Source organism: Peromyscus maniculatus, chromosome X, assembly GCF_049852395.1.
Source record: "Peromyscus maniculatus bairdii isolate BWxNUB_F1_BW_parent chromosome X, HU_Pman_BW_mat_3.1, whole genome shotgun sequence".
Taxonomy (NCBI): Eukaryota; Metazoa; Chordata; class Mammalia; order Rodentia; family Cricetidae; genus Peromyscus; species Peromyscus maniculatus.
In genome coordinates this window covers 121,481,813-121,500,545 of record NC_134875.1, presented here as the reverse complement: position 1 = coordinate 121,500,545, position 18,733 = coordinate 121,481,813, and the positions used below count along the sequence as shown (strand labels likewise).

Genomic DNA, 18,733 nt, shown 5'->3' with positions numbered 1-18,733 from the left:
CATAATAAAAAACAAAGGACCATACTTATGATGGTGAATAAGTTAATAGCTGCTTCTGAGCTCAGTTCACCCTCAGGGACTTTTTCCTCATAATGACTGAATCAATGATGATTATGTGGATAATATGGGGTCATGATCCTGCTCATCCACAACATGGGCATCTATCATTTTGCCCAATATTCACTGAACAGTAAGTTTACAGGATTTAATTTCTTTCACTGTGAGGCTATTTAAACTTTATTTTTTTTTGCATTGTTTTAGAAGAATGATTTTCTGATATGGTCATTTATCTAAACACATATATAACTTCAAAACATAAGTAGAGGGCATTCTAATAAATATATTTAAATGTTTATGAAATATTGGCTTTGTGGTTATAGGTTAAACTATAGAGTTAAAATAGTCTACTTTTATTGCCAAATGCCTTCAGACTTCATTGACATTTTTGGAACTGGTACAAAAACAGAGATTACATCCAAAGTTGTACAGAGATTCTGTGTGGTCCAGAAAATTATGAGTCTTTGCTTGTACATGCAAACTAAATATTACTCGTGTTTATTCTTTAGCTTTTGGAACAGTAAGCAATCTGGGCCTCAGACCTATTGGGGAAAGACCTCTTAATGTATCTATGACCTATTCTTCTAACAAAGAGTGGAAAATACTTAGTAGTTCTGAATTATGAATTCTATAAGAAAAAAGAGCAATTTTGGCAACTGAGGGACACTGGTAACCGTTTGAATAAGGCTTCTTTACTTGCAGCCAGTATTGCAGTCATTGCTTTGTCAAGGAATCTGAGATTCCTCAAGCATGAAAGGAAGGATAGGGAATCAAATCCTCTCTACTTAATAGGAAACGTCTTAGAACCGCTTCAAAATTAGCTTTGGCTCAGCTTAATGAAATTTCCTCATTGTTGAACAGTGACCCACCAAATCCACTGCATTCAAATGGCAGCTCTTTTGATTGTTAAAAAAAAAAAGCCTTGAAAATTGCAGAACATACGAAAATAAAGATTTTTATTTCACCCATTCTGATGAGAGAGAGAGAGAGAGAGAGAGAGAGAGAGAGAGAGACAGAGAGAGACAGAGACAGAGACAGAGACAGAGAGAGACAGAGAGACTTTCTCAGTCCTTTGAGTAGCTAAATAATAATCAAGCCACCTAGGAAGATATTCTTTTTTCGCACAATATGAAATTTAACACCCATGATAACAAGAAATAATTTTAGGGGGTGGCAAAGTAACCAAGACACAAGAATGAAAGCCATTTCTTGATGGTGTCACTGAAATTTCTCCATTGGCATTTTGTGGAGAAGTCTCTTGACATTTCTCCCAGTTCTAAATAATGTAGTTTGTCTTTATCGGACTGGAGTGAGAAAGCGGCAACTCCTTTTCTATCCATCTTGCCTTCCATTCTGCAGCCACTCTCTATCTTCATGTCATCCAACTGCTTTATAATATGACTATAACAGCGAACATCACTTTCTCTTTTTAATCATTATGTGCATACGCTTTGACACCCAAAGCTCACCATTCATCTCTATTTGGCCCGAATAAGGGTGTGACTAAACTGAGAGTCTCAGGAATGAAAATCAGCACAGCAATGTAGAAAACAAAGGCTCTCTCCTTATTGAAATGATACCAATGTCAAATACTGATGTGTATAAATAATTAATTGTGTTTTCACTGGGGAGCCCAGTTTGATCTTTTGTTGTTTAATGACCCCTGGGGTCTTTGGCTCCCTGAGAAGCAGGAACACTTAGGATATTTTATTACAAGCTCATCACTAATTTATAGATTATTATGGAGTCAGGTGCACAGGTTCAGAGCCTCATCTATCACTATGGGCAGCTCCAATATTAAGAGATCACCACTTACTAGAAATCAATGGAGGGCACTAGAGGTAAGGAAAGGGGATGATGTCACACAGGTGCCGTAGAAGCACAAACTTACCAAAACAGAAATTTTCCTTTTCTTTCCCTTCAGCCAGATAAATTAGAAAGGATTTCAATGATTTCCTAAAAGTAAACCTCCTTAGTATAATGCACAGCAAACTATAATCAACTGTTATCAAGCAGTTGTTATTTTTTTTTCTCTTCTGCTATGCCTTTGGCAGCATTTTTTTTTTTTTTGCTAGACCAACTGTGTTAGATTTACACTTTTAAAGAGACTGATTCTAAAAAATGACAAAGAACAGGAAAAGGACACTCCCCTTCCCAGCCCCCAGGAAAATTGTATCTTGCCAAAGATGGCCTGAAAAGAGAAGGCAAGTATTGGTGCTTAATTGCAGATTTGATAACATATATCCTTTGGATATAAGCACTGAATATGGAGTTCATTTCCTCCTAATTGTCCCAAGTGTGTTGTGGTAGATGCACATGTTGAGATATGATAGGAAAAAGCAAAAAATGCAAACACCAAAAAGGCCATTTATTACATACCGTCAAGGAAACCCACAATGACTTCAGGATGTATATTACATTCCTGAGTTTTACACGATTTCCTGAACAATGTTAACAGTTTTCTGAGAATGTTCTCAAGAATTCCATTTCCATCACAGCCAAGTATGTATTCACACCCCCTGACCCCTAAGCCATGCCTCTCCTAACTTCTGTGCTAAGCCCCTTCTGCAACAGAGGAAAGATGGGCCCCATAAATAAAACCTAAGCCCAGTGCAATCTGAAAAAGCACTAGTTAAGAGAAAGAAACCTCTGAGCATATTCATAAGGAGTGGTTCTTTATGAAACTTTTCTGTGTCACAAGGACACCATGGAGGCTGTGCCACATTCTGCAACTGTTGCTATGGCAAAGCGTCTTGGGCTATTGAGTAGGGAGCACATTGTTGTGTTTAAGTCATGTAAATGATCAGGACACAAAGGAAGCAGCCCAGGCAGCTCCTGCTCCATCACTGCTATGCTGAGGTCTTTCTCCCTTGACATGTGCCATTTACACGGCATGGGAAGGCTCCCCCATCCCTGAAAACCTTACTCCCTGGGTGCTTCAAACTGGCCTTTGGAGACATTTATGAGATCTCCACCTCTTTCAGAAACGATTCTGCAGAGGAAAATCTACACAATGACAAAGCCCTTTCCTCTATTTTAAGGCCAGGATATTTCTAAGCAGGTTTTGCATTTTGTTCCAGGCCGCTGATCTTGTCTAATATTACAATTTTCTGCCGGTTTCTGTACCTTAGAAGGAAACTAGGACAGTTTCTCCTTTGTCACCCACTTATATCTCAAATATGGGTTTTTAATTAAGTATGTTACTACAGCACCAATTCACACTGATTAGACATAATTATAGAAACAAAATATGCAGAATACCTTTTAATAATGCCACCACCTCTAAGGAAACAATGAGGTTCTAATTTAATGATCTAAGCATTGTTTGAAAGCAATGTCGAATTAAAAAAAAAGTAATATATCTTAAGTGGAGCTTATTTTTGGATTGCACTGTGCAATTAAAAATGTACTATTATTTAGGATTCAGTGTTTCTAATTTTTAAATTATTATTTAAATGAAGAACAATAAAAACAATAAAACCTCTCCCTAATGAAGACACTTTCGAATTAGGGACTTGATACTTGGAATGCTGTACTCATTTGTAGCTCAATTTTGAGAGGAAATTATCACCACTATGAAAATCCACAATTTTGATAACATGTGTCAGTGTCACTTTGTGATTAGAATGGATTAGAACACTGGCAGAGTATATCACTTGTGGACACTGCATAAACGGCTCACAGGAACTCCGCATTACCTTTGCAAAACCTCTTGTATCTTCAGCTATCATAACCTCTAAAATGGTTTTGTTACTTTTTTCAATGCATTTTGATGCATAAGAAAAAATGCATTTTTTCCTACTTGTATAGGAATAGACCATGTCAGGAGAGCTCAGAGAATTACTATCATACAACCATATGCTATTAGTCCCAGAACTTGTCTAAGCCTCTAGAGTCAAAATAACTTAGGACAATGAGTTCTCAGTAAAAATTGGATTTACCCGGAATTTCAATTCCATTCAAAAAAGAATTCTGTAAACAATTAGGAGCAAGAATCTCTTTAGTTTTATTGATTAAAATGCTCTTTTAGGAATTAAACAGCATTTATAATTCCTATAAATTTTAAGGCATAATCTACATTTCATTCTATATTTTTATATTCTCTGTAGTTAAAACCATAGTTTTCCATTGTTCCCATCCACATCTGAAGAGAATTTCAAATATTTGAAACACAATATAGGAATGACTCTCTTGAGAAGCTAGCATCCTTATCTTGGGTGTGCACTGTCCTATTCCTAAATGCCCCTCTCTTAAACCCATTTTCTTTTGTTAAAGAATGTTTACCCACCATGTATGAAGCCTTAGTTTCCATTTCCAGCACTGCATATGCTTGGTGTGGTAGTACATGCCTCTAATCCTAGCACTGAACAAGAGAGGCAGGAGTATCATCTCTAACTACATAAAGAGTTTGAGGCCAACCTGGGTTACATAAGATCCTGTCTCTAATACATAATAACTAAAATGACATAAAACACCTCAAGTCTGACATGGTGGCACATACTTATAATCCTAGCACTTAGGAACCTGAGTCAGGAGAATTACCGAGAGTTTGAGACCACTCTGAACTATGTAGTATCAATCCAGCCAGGCTACATAATGAGATTGTTTCAAGGAAAATGAAAAAAAAAAAAAACCACTTCACAAGCCAAAAATATGACTATCATAAATGTGTATTTCCTTTAGTTGCTATATATATGACAAGTAAGACCATAGGAATCTTCTAATTTAGTCTCAATATTAGCACAGAAAGTTCACATATGTTTTATTTTATAATATATACTGATTACTATATAATATTTCCATGCACTTGCATGATAATCTTTAAGAATCCATCAGAGCACACATCTAATTGTATTCTAATATTGTTTTGTGCGCTTGAGCTTGCCTTTGGCCTAGCCTTCCACTGCAGGTAAATGGTGAGGATGGAGCTGCAAACATACATTTCATCCTTGTTCTTCCTTCCTCACTCTTGCCCCTACTCCACAGTTACAAATACACTTAAATTATCTTTTAGAATATTTACAGTAGTATCACTTTGAGGAGTGGTCCAGATGTTATCCTTTTCTAAAACTAGAGCAATTATATACATTTTGTGAATGATCTAGGCATACTTAACTCCGATCATGTCTTTTTGAAACAAGAGCCTAGTTGGCAAATAATTCATATGTAAGAAAATCCACCAATTTAATGTATTTCATTAAATAAAATTTTTAATATAGTCACAGAGTCTTAACCATCACTATAACCTAATTTCAGAGTTGCTTCCTCCCTTGAAAAAGAAATCATCTTGTGTCTGTTAGCAGTCAGTCCATTTTCCTCTACTTTCCACCCATGGCCCCAGTGAGCATTAAACTTTCTGTATCTATAAGTGTATCTACTCTCAACGTTTCATACAAATAAATTCATAAAAATGTGTGATGCTGTAGCATGACACAACCTCTATCAGTAGGCTATACTTTTAGTGCTTTTCTAGTATCCCACTGCTTGACTACTACATTTTATTCATGCTTTTATCAGTTTATGGACATTTGGGATGTTGACATTTTTTTAGTTATTATGCTATGATTTATAAGTTTTTCTCACACCAAAGATAAATGTTTTCATTTGTCTCAGGTATTGATTATATCTAAGTGTGTTCTTATTTTTTTTTGTGTGTGTGTATAGGTACCCATGCATGGGGGAGACCAGAGAACATCTTCAGATGTCTGTTCCATGATTCTCCACATTATTTCTTTGAAACAGGGTCTCTCACTGAATGTGGAGCTAGGTTGGCTGCCAGTAAGACTCAGCTGTTCTCTCTTCTCTGCCATTAGCAGCAGAAGGGTTACAGGTGTGTGTCCAACCATGCCTGATTTTTAACCTGGGTGCTGGGGATTTGAACTCAGTTCCTCATACTTGTGCAGCAAGTGTTCTTACTCACTGAGCTACCTCCCCAATCCCTCCATTTGTACTCTTGCTGGCTCATGTGATAAGTTTTTATCTGAAAAATTTGTAGACTGTTTTCAATGTGGCTCCAGCATCTTACATCCCTTCCAAAATTCCCTATTCTTTTTTTTTTTTTTTTTTTTTTTTTGGTTTTTTGAGATAGGGTTTCTCTGTGTAGCTTTGTGCCTTTCCTGGAACTCACTTGGTAGTCCAGGCTGGCCTCGAACTCACAGAGATCCGCCTGCCTCTGCCTCCCAAGTGCTGGGATTAAAGGCGTGCGCCACCACCGCCCGGCCAAAATTCCCTATTCTTAACCTGAACTATTGTAATGGCTATTGACAGTTTCTAAACTTCATGGCTCATTCTTTCATACACTTCTGGGTCTGATCAGGTAAAAGGAGGGAAAGTGCAGTTGTTTCCCCAAGATATCAGAAAAGCCACCCAGAATTATGGTGGGATGTAGGGACATTCAGGAGGTACTCATAAATTCTATACCTATTATGGTGAATAAAATTTAAATCTCACACTGTAGGAAATACATGTACAAGTTTGACTAGCCATCCAAAAATAAGAATAGAAAAAGTTAGACAAGCAGCCAGAGAATCTCCCAGTGTCAGCCTTGCATGCAATCCTCTATCGATAGTTCCTGAAGATGTGAGAGATATATGAACTGTTTTTAGAGTTCTGTACAGTAAGAGATGTTTTTCTCTATAAAGACATCTACATGGAACCCTTCACAGTTGCTTCTTGCTCACACATGCACAACTCTTCTTTTTATTTTTAATTTCCAAAGACATTGAATAAACCCATATAATCTCAAGGATTCTTAAACTTTAGATCGATATAGATCCTAGCTTTAAGACCAGCTTGGGCATGTTCTGGAATTAAAACATGAGCTTTGTCCCTGTCATATCAAGGAATAGTCTGAAAGTGGATTTGAGTGGTTCATTCACACACAAAGCTAGCAACACTATGACTACCTCTTTTTCTGTTGTCTGGATGATGGAAGCCACAAGCAGGATAGAAGTATTTCCTCACCTGGTTCTATTAGAGCTGTGAGCAGCACTGACCATTTTTACTTCCTTACTCTAATTTTTATAATTCCCATCAGCCAATACTTTTGAATTGTTTTTAACTGTGAATTGTGTGTAACCTAATTTCAACTAAGCCAGTAGGAAGCCAGAATGGCACATTGAGTGGGAGTGTTTATCTTATTCTATTGTCTCTCCTTGAGTTACTATTAACTCCAACAACTATACAAACTTTCTTGATGAGGAAAAATATGGAAGGTACTGAGTGAAAATGAAAGAGAAAACATGTGTGCTAGAAGGAAAGAAAACAAAGTATATAAAAAAGATATTATCTTAAGAGAAAATTTGAAAGAGGGTAGCATGGCAGAAAATAGGAAAATAAGAAAAATGAGCTCATAGGTTGAAGGTGTTAGCAAGTGATATTCTCCTGGGATTCTCACAGGTGCCCTCAAGGTCTTCATTCTCTTGGGATGTGCAATAATTCATTGGTAATACCAGAACTAGGTTTACAATGGATTCAAACCTTAGCATCAGATATCAGTAGTTTATTGCTTTGCAAAAATGAAATTGAAACTCAAAATGTTTCTGATAAACTGCAAAATATCTACAGAGCAAATGAAAAATCCTCTTGGATATGAAATGACACACAAATAGAACACTTAAATTATTATCTTTTAAATAGAAGAGAAATGAGCCAAGACAGCTAGCTAATAAAAAGCACTGCATCCAAAAGTAAATTGAATATGGAAATACACAAAAGTATTGGGAACTTATCCTCAGAAATCTGGCCATTCAAACTACTTCAAAGGTACTCTTCCTAGTTTAGAGTGCACAATTAAAGAGTGGTGTAGAGAACTTGGAAAGAGCTCAGAGGAAAGCCGCAAAGAAGATCAAAGGGTTGGAGACAAAGGATCCCAGAGGGAGTCAGGAAGCTAGAAGCACCTAACATAAAATAGAGAATATTGGGGAGATAATGTAATTATGGTCTTCAGCTCAGTGAAGAATTTTTCATAGGTATCTACCTGTCTGTGGATGGACAGAAAGGAGAGGGTCTTTACCAAGTAGTGTGGAAGATTTCATTCATTTAGGCATAAGAAATTTCCTGCCACTATAGTTGGTAAATAATGTAATAGCTCCCCATCGGTGGGTAGGAAGAAATAATTTCCTTTTCTAGTGGATTTAGAAAATAGGTAACAGTTCCACAGGTTCTGGATGACTTTATCGACCTTGTTATCTGGAACTGGGGCTGAAGTGAGAGAATGGGGACAGTCCCACCTTCTACAAGAATACACTCTGCTACTTTGGTCATGTGTCACTCAGAGCCAAATTTCTCACATTTCCAGGGCTTTCCATAAAATTCCTTTCCTTGCCAACCATTTTGAATTGGAACCATTCCTTCTTCAAAAAAGAGCTCTGGAAAAGATGGTTTGAAGAGTAGGAATCTGCTGGAGAAAAACGAAGCAAAACAAGACCCACTGGGTGGGGGTGGGATAAGGCACCTCAGAGTGCATGCTGGGATGAAGGCTAATTAAGATGTTGACTGAATCTATGCTAATCATGTCCCACCAGACTCTGCTGGATTAGTATGTAAATTGGTAAACTCTGTTCTGAAATTGCCCTACCAGCTGAGGTCTAATTACTGACTAGACATAACAAATAATAATGGGATTTGTATTTTAGGATGTTTAATTATGGAAATACACGTCTGCAAAAAATACCAGTTGTAATGCACAAAAAGATTTCATAATGTTTTAAAAATTTTACACCTTTAATAAGAAGACCAGGAAGTGCAGTGGGTAGGAGGAGACCTTTTGGAGAACTGGCATTTGTGAACAGGGACCAGAATCAGACTGATTAATTCACTGCTTAAGAAATTTCCCCAAAGCTTCTCAAAGACTAATTGTTTCATTGCTGATACACAGCATCTTGTGGGCTTTTAGTTCTATCACCAAAAGAACTGGAACTGGTCCATGAAGCATAACTGAGCCACCATGAACTCAGAGGGACTCCTCTGGTAACATGCATTCAAATGGAATTAAAGACAGCAAGCCTACAATATTCAGAGGAAATTAAGCCACTAAAATAAGGTTTTCTTCACTAAAGTTATTCCACAATGTAGAAATCATGGCATTTATAAATTAGAAAGTGGTTAGTCCAATCCCAAAGCTAGAGTGTATATTGCATGTGGTTTTATAGAAAAGCAGCTTGTGCTCTAGAATCCAATGAAGGGACAGGCTGGGTCAGAAACTACTCTATAACTATTTATTACATCATTTTGTGGCTCCATCCTTTCAAAAAGTAGTTTATTAAGAGGTACAACATAATTTTAAACAGACTTGTAACTGCTGACTATATCTGTCTATGTTGCTATTATATCATTGGAAGACTTACAGGTAAAAATAAATCTTTACTAGGGCTTGTATTATAAAATAACTTATATTTATTTCTAATATACATTGGTATCTTTTAGATCCTCTGCCTACATTTAGTATACAAATCTACTTGTATATAATGTTTGCTTAAATTTAGGAAAGTTTGCTTCAATACTTATTATGTCCCAAATATATTCCAGTTCCCATGCTTTTCTTGATCCTCTATATTATATTCCAGTTGAGGGAAAGGTCATGAGTTTACTTTTATTATAAAACATTTGAGACTATTTTCTCATGTTATATGACACAAACAAAGACATTAGCAAGTGAAATTCAGTGGGAAAGTTTGTGTTTTGAGTAGTTCCAAGCCTCAATGCACTGAGAGTTACACCTGCATATTGAACTTAAGGTTATTGAATGCCCTAACACAAATTATCCAAAAATCAACTATTAGTTGACACTTGCAGTGTGCAGTATAGGAAGAACAAGAGAACTTCAATGTAAGGGTGTTCAAACTTTGTATTAAAAATCCATTTAAAATAATTTTTGAGAACTTATGCTATTTATCTTTGCAGATGTTATTAGCATATTGGTAACTATATCTAATTAGGTTTCAACAGTGGAGTTTCTTCTTTCATTATTCTTAAGAACTGTAAGATAATCCAGGAGATGTCTCATTCCTCATTGGTGTACATATACATCTGAACAAACTTTCCCTGCCAATCTGCTACTCAGCTCTCAACTTCAAGCACTGACATTAAGGGAAAGTTCATGTACTTAACAAAGATAGGTAGTTTCCTCTTATTACAAGGCGTTTTAGACTATTTGCTTTTATTATATGGCATAGGAAAAGGTATCAGCAGGTGAAACTCAGTGGGCAAGCTTATGTTTTCAGCAGTCTCAAGCCTTGATGAGTTGAATGATGACATCACACAATACCTCACCCAAAACATTATTTCCATTGTCATTTGCCCATGCCCAAAGGCACCACTTTTTAATTATACATTATTTGGAGCTAACTAATGATACTCTCCTCTAAGCAATGAACAGAGGGCCAGACACTCTGGAGCGATCAATCCATCCTGAATGTTAACCTCTCAGAGCTTGGCTAACAAACTACTGAATAAACCTCATAGTTTTGTGAATTCTTACTCAGAGGTAAATTAAAATTTCAGAGAGTAATGTTGAACAAGTGGACTTTGAAATTCTGTCATTAAATCAAGCTGAAGACTACCTTGAAAATAGTATTGGTTTAGATAGTACAGATATAACTACCCCAAAATGTGACCACTTTTTGTCATGAAGATATAGTCAAAATCTCTAGGTTTGCTGTTGCAGATGAGAAAGATCATGGAGTCCTTCCCCAGTGGCTAAGTAGGGCTTGGGAGCCAGGTTTCTGGACCAAGTGGGCAGAAACAACGAGTTCAGGTATGGCTGTGCTATTTTGTTAGTGTCTTTTCCTTTAACTGCAAGAAGAGCTTTCTTAATGTGAATGGCAAGCAACAATTAAATGTGGGCTCAACAGTAGTAGATAACAAACAACCATTTATTAAATACCCGAAGAGTGGAAAATGTTAAGCCTATCTAAATCTTTGTTACTAAAATCCAAAGCAAATTTAATTGGCAAGAACTCATATTCCTGGTGACCTAACAATAAAGCATAAAAAATCATATTATCATCAGTAATATCTCTTGGTGAGGAGTTCTTTTCCACTAATGATCACTGTAGGAATTTTTATAGATCCTAGGGACAAATGTTTTATAATTTAACATTAAAGCTTCTACAGAGATTACAGAAGAGTTTGACAAAGATAAAAATGTAGAAGTTTACACTCAGTTTTCCTGGCAAGGTTTTTTTTTTTTTTTTTTTTTTTTTTTAAAGACCACCTACGTGGATCGATGCTGAGATCTTCACAGCCAGTCAATAATAAAGATAATAAAGACAATCAGGTCAGAGACTAGAACATTAAACATCATCCCAAGATGCCTGATATATTTAAGAATAAATTTAAAATGGGAATTCTGTTTGGATTGTTCAGTCCAATATTTTTGAGGTACACACATAGCAGAGTGAAAGACCTTGGGGGTTCAAACTTTGCTATAGTCTTTCAGCATTGATGTAAGCATTTGTCAGAATAATGCTTAGAAAATGCATAGCACACTGTGTCATTCAAAGATTGGAGAAAATGCCCATGCATACTCATCCTATCCCCTCAACTTTCCATTGCTCTGTCCACACCCTTACATAAAAAGATTTACATGCTAACATCAGAATTATGCAGAGGGCCTTAGAGGCATTTACTTTTCAATAGTCTATTTTTCATGAGTGCAATATCAGTTTTCTTTTTCAGTGTTGATATCAATTCTTAGAGAGCAAGCAGAATAGAAAATGTCTAGTCTTCCCTTCAGTCCAGTCCTACTGTTCCAGGCAACTGTTACAATTCACAGTGAATCACATCCTCCTGATGGCCAAGACTCCACAGGAATTTTTCATAAGTAAAAGAAATAAACAAACCTCAATTTATCTTGATAGCAGTAACTGCTTCTTCTGCCCCCACCATGGAAATGTACAGATAATTCTTATAAGGAAAATCACATAAAACTATAATTGGTAGTATAACAAGGCAGTCAGGCATAAGAATTAAACTATAGAACCTGGAGCCAAGATATGAGCCCTCAAGTCCTTTCTCTCCCTTTGCAATATTTTGCAACCCAGGGCAAATCTATTTCTTAATCTGAAAATATGATGATAATAATAGAGGCACTTACCTAAGAAGATTGGTATGAAGATTCATTGCATTATACTTGAAATAAGGTGAAACACTGAATAAACATGTTATCACTAGTATTATCGGTGTCTTCACAGATGGATTTTGAGTCACAAGAGAGAAGAGGTGTTTCTAGGTAGTGCTCTATCACCAGTTCTTATAGCAGCATACATACAAATTCTTAGATTCATCCATTCCCTCTCCCGTCCCATTATTTACCTGAATTATTCTAAGCTATAAATTTTTACTCTCAGCTACTCTACCAAAGCCTTGTCTGCAATGTCTCTCAAAGTCTTTCTTTTTTTTTTTTTTTTTTTTTTTTCTGAGACAGGGTTTCTCTGTGTAGTTTTGCGCCTTTCCTGGAACTCGCTCTGTAGACCAGGCTGGCCTCGAACTCACAGAGATCCATCTGCCTCTGCCTCCCGAGTGCTGGGATTAAAGGCATGCGCCACCACTGCCAGGCAAGAAGTTACACTCTTAAAGTCTCTCCTGCACTCCAGCTTCGCGGGCCTCCATCTGCAAACGTCTCTGTCCGTGAAGTTTCTACTATGGAAACCTGTCACTCTCACTTCTTCAGTGTATCCATTGCTGTCAACTGTCTATAAGATCACAAAGTAAATATCACCTACGTTTAAAATGTGTGGTCAGGAAAATAATGTACCCCACAAAGATATGCACACTTACATGTCCAACTCCTTGGTATCAAATGGGATAATTTCTTCCACCTGCCTGGTCTTGATGTAATAATCCCCTTAATGGAGGGAGGGAGGCTGAACACCGGAGTCAAAGAAAATGATTCGATGGAACAGAACTCAAAGGGATGCAGTGCCATACAACAAGAAATGAACTAAATTCTATTTGAGAGTTTCCAGAAGGAATGCTGCTAAGCTGGTGATTCACCTTGATTTTACACCTATTTGGAGCTTCAGACTTTCAGGAATATAATAAATTTATGTTTTTAAGTTCTTGAATATATTGCTGCTGATTTGTTGATACACAAAGCCTTTGGATAGTAGGTAAGCATGTGGAGGTAAATTAATGACTCAACTATGAATATACCAGATTATCAGGTCATTTAGTAATCATTCTTTTCTAATAGTTTGATATGATTTAAATTTTTTGAAGCTGCAACTTCAGATTGGAACAGAAGATGCATTTTTATGGTTTCTACAATGCCATGCTTTCCTCTGTTCATATTCTAGAGGCTGAGTTAAAACAGAGCTCTCGCCGGGCGGTGGTGGCGCACGCCTTTAATCCCAGCACTCGGGAGGCAGAGCCAGGCGGATCTCTGTGAGTTCGAGGCCAGCCTGGGCTACCAAGTGAGCTCCAGGAAAGGCGCAAAGCTACGCAGAGAAACCCTGTCTCGAAAAAACCAAAAAAAAAAAAAAAAAAAAAAAAAAAAACAGAGCTCTCTATACAGAGCAGACATATGCACATCCTAGAGTGTATGTGGACTAGTGCACTCACCAGATACCCTGTTGAATTCTAGATACACATAGTCAAAACCCAAGTCAACCTCTCATTTCTCTTAACAAAGAAGATCTAATAAGCTGTACTCTCCTTGCCAGTCTAATATATGGATTTTAAAAACACAATATTGTTTCTTCCTTGAAAATTCAAAAGGCATTTTTCCCATTGTTTTGAAAAACAGGTTGTCTTACTCTGTTGCTCAGGCTGGCCTGAAGAACTCTTTCTGTAGGCCTCAAACTTCCTGCCTCAGCCTCCCAAGTTCTGTGCATGAACCACCACACTTATCTCAAAAGCACTCTCTTTACATAAGTATGTGTAGGGCTTGCCTTTTCCATAGTTACACATATCTGCTCATAAAGAAATTAAGGGAAAGGGACAAGTGGAGAGAGTATCTGAAGTAAGCTGTGGAAATTAACTGATTGATATGAATATGGGTAGAAAGACCTGAGGGATGAGATCAACAGAGAAATGAGCTCAAAAGAGGTTTGGTGGAAGAGACAACAAATCCTCATCTGCTACCTTTAGGAATCACTTGGCACAATCTACTTCATTCTTAAATTCTCAGGGTGTTAGGATTCTGCTGCTCCTCCAGCTGCATGACCTCACATGCATAGTTCAGTAGCTAAGCAAGGGGTCTTGCATCATCAGTGCGCTCTGTGATTGTGATCGCCAAATGCACGCAGTGTGGTCCTGCAATCAGTGCATGCATGGTGTAGCTCCGTAGGCCCACCTGCGCATGTGCAGGAGAATCTTTAAAGGCACAGACTCCTCCCTCTCTTCTCTCTGTTCTGCGCCCCCCCCCCCATCTCTCTCTCTTTAGGCATGTGTGTCTCCCCGCTGGCCTGGTTACTTCTTCCGTTTCCTCCCTCCATCCCCGTTCCCCCTTCCTAATAAAGCTCTGATACTGGGGTTTCTCGTGTCTCATGACCTTTTTGCCCAGTAACAGTGCTGCTTATATTTTTTAAAACAACACAGGGCCTAAGTTCCCTCATCTTTAAAATGGTCATTGTATCTAGTTTTTAGTGTTGTTGAGAAGAGTAGGTAGGAACACGTTTATAAAGGAGTACGGGAGTAGCTGGTACATGGTAGATCCAAGAAGTATTTATTTATTTACCTATCACAATTCTTATTTTCTTATAGGTATAATTATAAATTATATATTATTGAAATAAATCTTAACATTTTAACAAATATTGTCTAATAAGAAACATAATGTAGCAAAGAAAAGTGAGAAAAAAATAATTTATAAGCTGTTAAGATTAAGCTTACCAAAAAGAATTTGGCCTTTATTTCCTCAGCTTGTGCAATGGCTAGATTTATTCAGAATAAATCTTATTTTTTAAAATTATTTAAGTGCCCATCATTGTGAACAACATACAGAGGGTCCTAGGCAATGTGAGAAGATTATTGATTAGCTTAGTTCGCTTCTAGCTTCTACGTAGCCAGTATTAGAGTTTAATGTATCAATAATTCAGAAGAATTTGTGTTTTCTGTTATTACTGAAAACACATTTGCAATGGAGCCATGTGAGAGGACAAATAATCATTAGGACATCAAGAGATTGTCTTTCTGCCCCTGGCCTTGGCTAACTGCAGCAAGCCCCACCAAAACAATGTCTTCATGTCTCACAGCAAACACGGGTTGCCTTGGTGACAACAGACACTCAATAAATATATGCCAGATGAATGAGGATCTCCAAAGGCGGTAGTGAAAAATGACCAGCCAAAGTATTTTAAAATATCAACCTGGAAAGAAAATCAATTCTAATAAGCTCCATGCTCTCAGGCTCAAATATGATGAAAGTAAATAGTCTTTCAAAGTGGAATGAACACGGGGCTGAGAATAGTGAATGACATTGATCAAAACCTGCAAACCGCCCAGGCATCCTCACGTTCACAGATAGATTTACTGTTATCTCACACTCCACCCCTCCCCCAATTAACTGCCAACGTTCTGTAAACAACTCCTAAAGGTGGAAGATAAGACTATTTGGTTGAACAAACATTTTCAGTCGATAAGAGTGAAAACCTGAAACTGAAAGGAAATTGACTTATTTTTGACAAATAATTAGCTCATATTAAAGCATATTTTTAAGTTTTCATATATAGAGAGAAAAAATTATTTAGATATATACTTTTAGAAAACCCTGTGTGTTATCAAGTAAGTGACACAGATTTTCAATTTTTGAATATTCTAATAATTAGGTCATGTTAAGACCGCAATTTAAGTAGGAAAAAAAAAGCAACCTATGGATCTAGTTTCCAACTGAAGTCAAAGTTGTGAACCTGCATGATTAGTGGCAGGATCATTTTACTTGATCAGTATTTTCAGTTGAGCAGAATCAACTGGAATTTGAATTAACTGTACTACACAAACACAAAGATTATAAAATGGACATTTACCACCAGAGCATTTCATAGAGCAAGGGTTTTAGTTTGATTTTAACAAGCAGGAAGAAATGCAGGAAGCCCCCTACATTAGGCAGCAGCCAAAGTTTTTCAAAGAATCAACAACAAAGATTATCATGCTGTTCTTAAGGTTGGGGGAGGGGTGGACAGGGATTTCAGGAATTTGGTTGCAGCTATTAGGAGAGGCTTCTGGACTAGCTGATCTTTCACTGCTCTCTCGTCTCTACATACCCTCAAACTTTGAGTATACCCCTCAGTATGTTGCTCATGGAACACTTTGGGTCAGACAAAATAATTTCTGAACTCTTTAAGCTCAAGTGTCTCAGGAGGTATTAAAAGGATATATATGTATCCATACATTAAAATAGTATTTACAAGGAGTATAAATAATGTATAGTTGCATCTTCACACAAACAACAAAATCAACTCTCAAAATAACAGAGTGCAATTAGGGAATACCATCAGTTGCCAAATAAGGCTGTATGATCAGCAGAATCTTGGAAAATGCTGAATGGGTATACTACACATTCCTCTGACCCTAATGGCAGGTTACTCATTTCTTCTTTCCAGTGAGCATAGATCTCTGTTTAACAAATGGAAAATAGGATGCACTGCACAGGGAAGGCCAAATTCCATTCTCCCCACATTCATCGGGAATGTTCTACCCTGTTCTCATTCTGCCTGGAACTTACTCTTGGCAATACTTGGGTTATTAGCCACCACTCTGGCTCTCACAGCTCTAGTCATTAACGTAGCAAAACACACAGCAGTAAAATACATTTTCTCAGGAACATAAATAATTGAGAATTTCCTGGAAAGGCCAGATACCCTCAACTGCCACCACCAATTCCCATAGTGATATACTCCTAAACTGTTCAAATTTAGATAAAAATGCTTTAAGATGTGATTATCATATAGATAAGAGCATTCCGGTATGGGCCCTATCATCTTTATGTGCACCCATTTTGTTTGAGTCCATTACTCAAAAGTGATGCTAATCAAGTTTGGGAGAAGTAAAATTGTGCTCTGGCCACAAGCCCTTTGTGCAGTTAAGAGCGACTTTCTCGTACACTAGGCAAAGACAATGCAGGATGTCCCCAGAATCATTAACCAACTTCCTTCCTTAGGACCCCACCCCCCACCCCACCCCCAGCCCCTCCACCCTGCACTTCAAAAGGCAACCATATGCAATAGCTTCCTAGTGTCATAGGAAAAAAATGCCTTACCGGTGTCTCCAATGTGAATGGAAGAAAATCCCTAGTTGCTGGAGGCCAAGCAACTGAGGTTCTCAGAGCCACTTGACTGAGGGGACCGGGAGAGCTGAAATCTTCCTCCCCTGTTTGCTTTCATCCCAGCAACCTCTCCCAGGATTTTTCTCACAAAGCCCTCTTCTAATTCTCTAATCCTCTCACAAGGAAAAGCGGCACACACACCAAATGACTTCTGCAGAAGCGTCTCTCTTGGGGAACTGGGAAGGACGGCACGCAAGCCGGGTGCTTGCTCTTGCTTTCTGTCAGTCCACTCCTCTGAGGTCTCGAACCCAGCCCTTTGCAACCCTCTGTGAGCAGAACACACAGCAAGTGCAGGAATATGGCAGGCTAAGACAGGCGACAGGCACGCAGGTGAGCCTCGGCTCCCTTCTGCGCTTGCCAGAAGCTCTGCTGTCTCCCAGGGAACGCCTCGGCTTCAAACTTCCTTTGAGTTTTATAGCTCCATGTTTCCTTCCTGAACAGAAAGAGTTCCAAGGAGTTAAGGAGCAACCAGCTAGCAACTGCCTACATCGGGATGAACCAAAAAGAGTCCTTGGCAATGTATGATGGCTACTTGTTTTTAACTCACCCCCTAAACTGGAAATGAACTGAAAATAGCAAGGGAAGATAGGATATCAAACACAGAAGTACGAATATATATGCATCATCAAACATACTGAGGATTACTTTTTTCTTTTTTTACAAAAAAATTGTTGTTTATTTAAAAAAAAAACACCAGATCTTTAAAATATTAAAGAAAAACAAACTGCTAAGCTGTAAGGCATGGCCTTTTTGTTTTCAGAAACAGAGACAAAAAGTTGACCTTATATTCCCAGGACAGGTCATACTTACATTATAAAATTCTATTATATTAAAAATTCAAATCTCCACATAACTCAAGAGAAATATGCTACAGAAATTGTTTTTTAAAGAGAAGACTTACCTTTTCACTACATCATTTAAAACCCTGAAGCGAATAAATCACAGAGGAGACAAGCAGATGGCACAGTTCTACATTTCACAGGGAAGGCTGTTTTTAGTCATTATTTCTAAGGAGCGCGCTGTGCTTGTGCCTGTGTTGGGCAGAGTGCCACTGGGCCTTTGAAATGAAATGAATCGCCTTCACACCAGCAGCCCCACGACAGACTCACACTTCAGCATGCCTAAACTAAGGCATGCTGCCTCTTTCTATAGTGACCCTACGCAGAATCAGAGGTGACGGTTTGATGGATGAGTTTCCCAAGAGACAAAGCAATCTGTGACATCACAGTTCTGGCTATACCCCCACCCCAGGCCCCAATCCTGCCTCTTCTTCTTGAAAAGAAAAAAAAACTCCTCTGCTTGGTGATGATGCCAACTCAATAGGAAAAATAAGCCTGGAGTGCAAAGCACATACTATAACTTATCTGCCTTAAACTTCACTTTTCTGACATTCCTTTGCTGGGGAAATGG

General features: G+C 37.9%; 1 protein-coding gene across 2 annotated transcripts in view; it reads right to left on the bottom strand.

The window, feature by feature from the left end:
* Mid1 (midline 1) overlaps nt 1-18,733 on the bottom strand; it is a 336,764-nt gene that overhangs the window by 192,160 nt on the left and 125,871 nt on the right. Inside the window, exon 1 of one of the 2 annotated variants that reach the window (XM_015987797.3) lies at nt 17,258-17,756. The exons of the other annotated variant lie outside the window; for it this stretch is intronic. The gene's annotated coding sequence lies outside the window, so the exon portion shown is untranslated. Of the gene's footprint in view, nt 1-17,257; nt 17,757-18,733 lie in introns of those variants that run through there. 2 annotated transcript variants of the gene reach the window in all.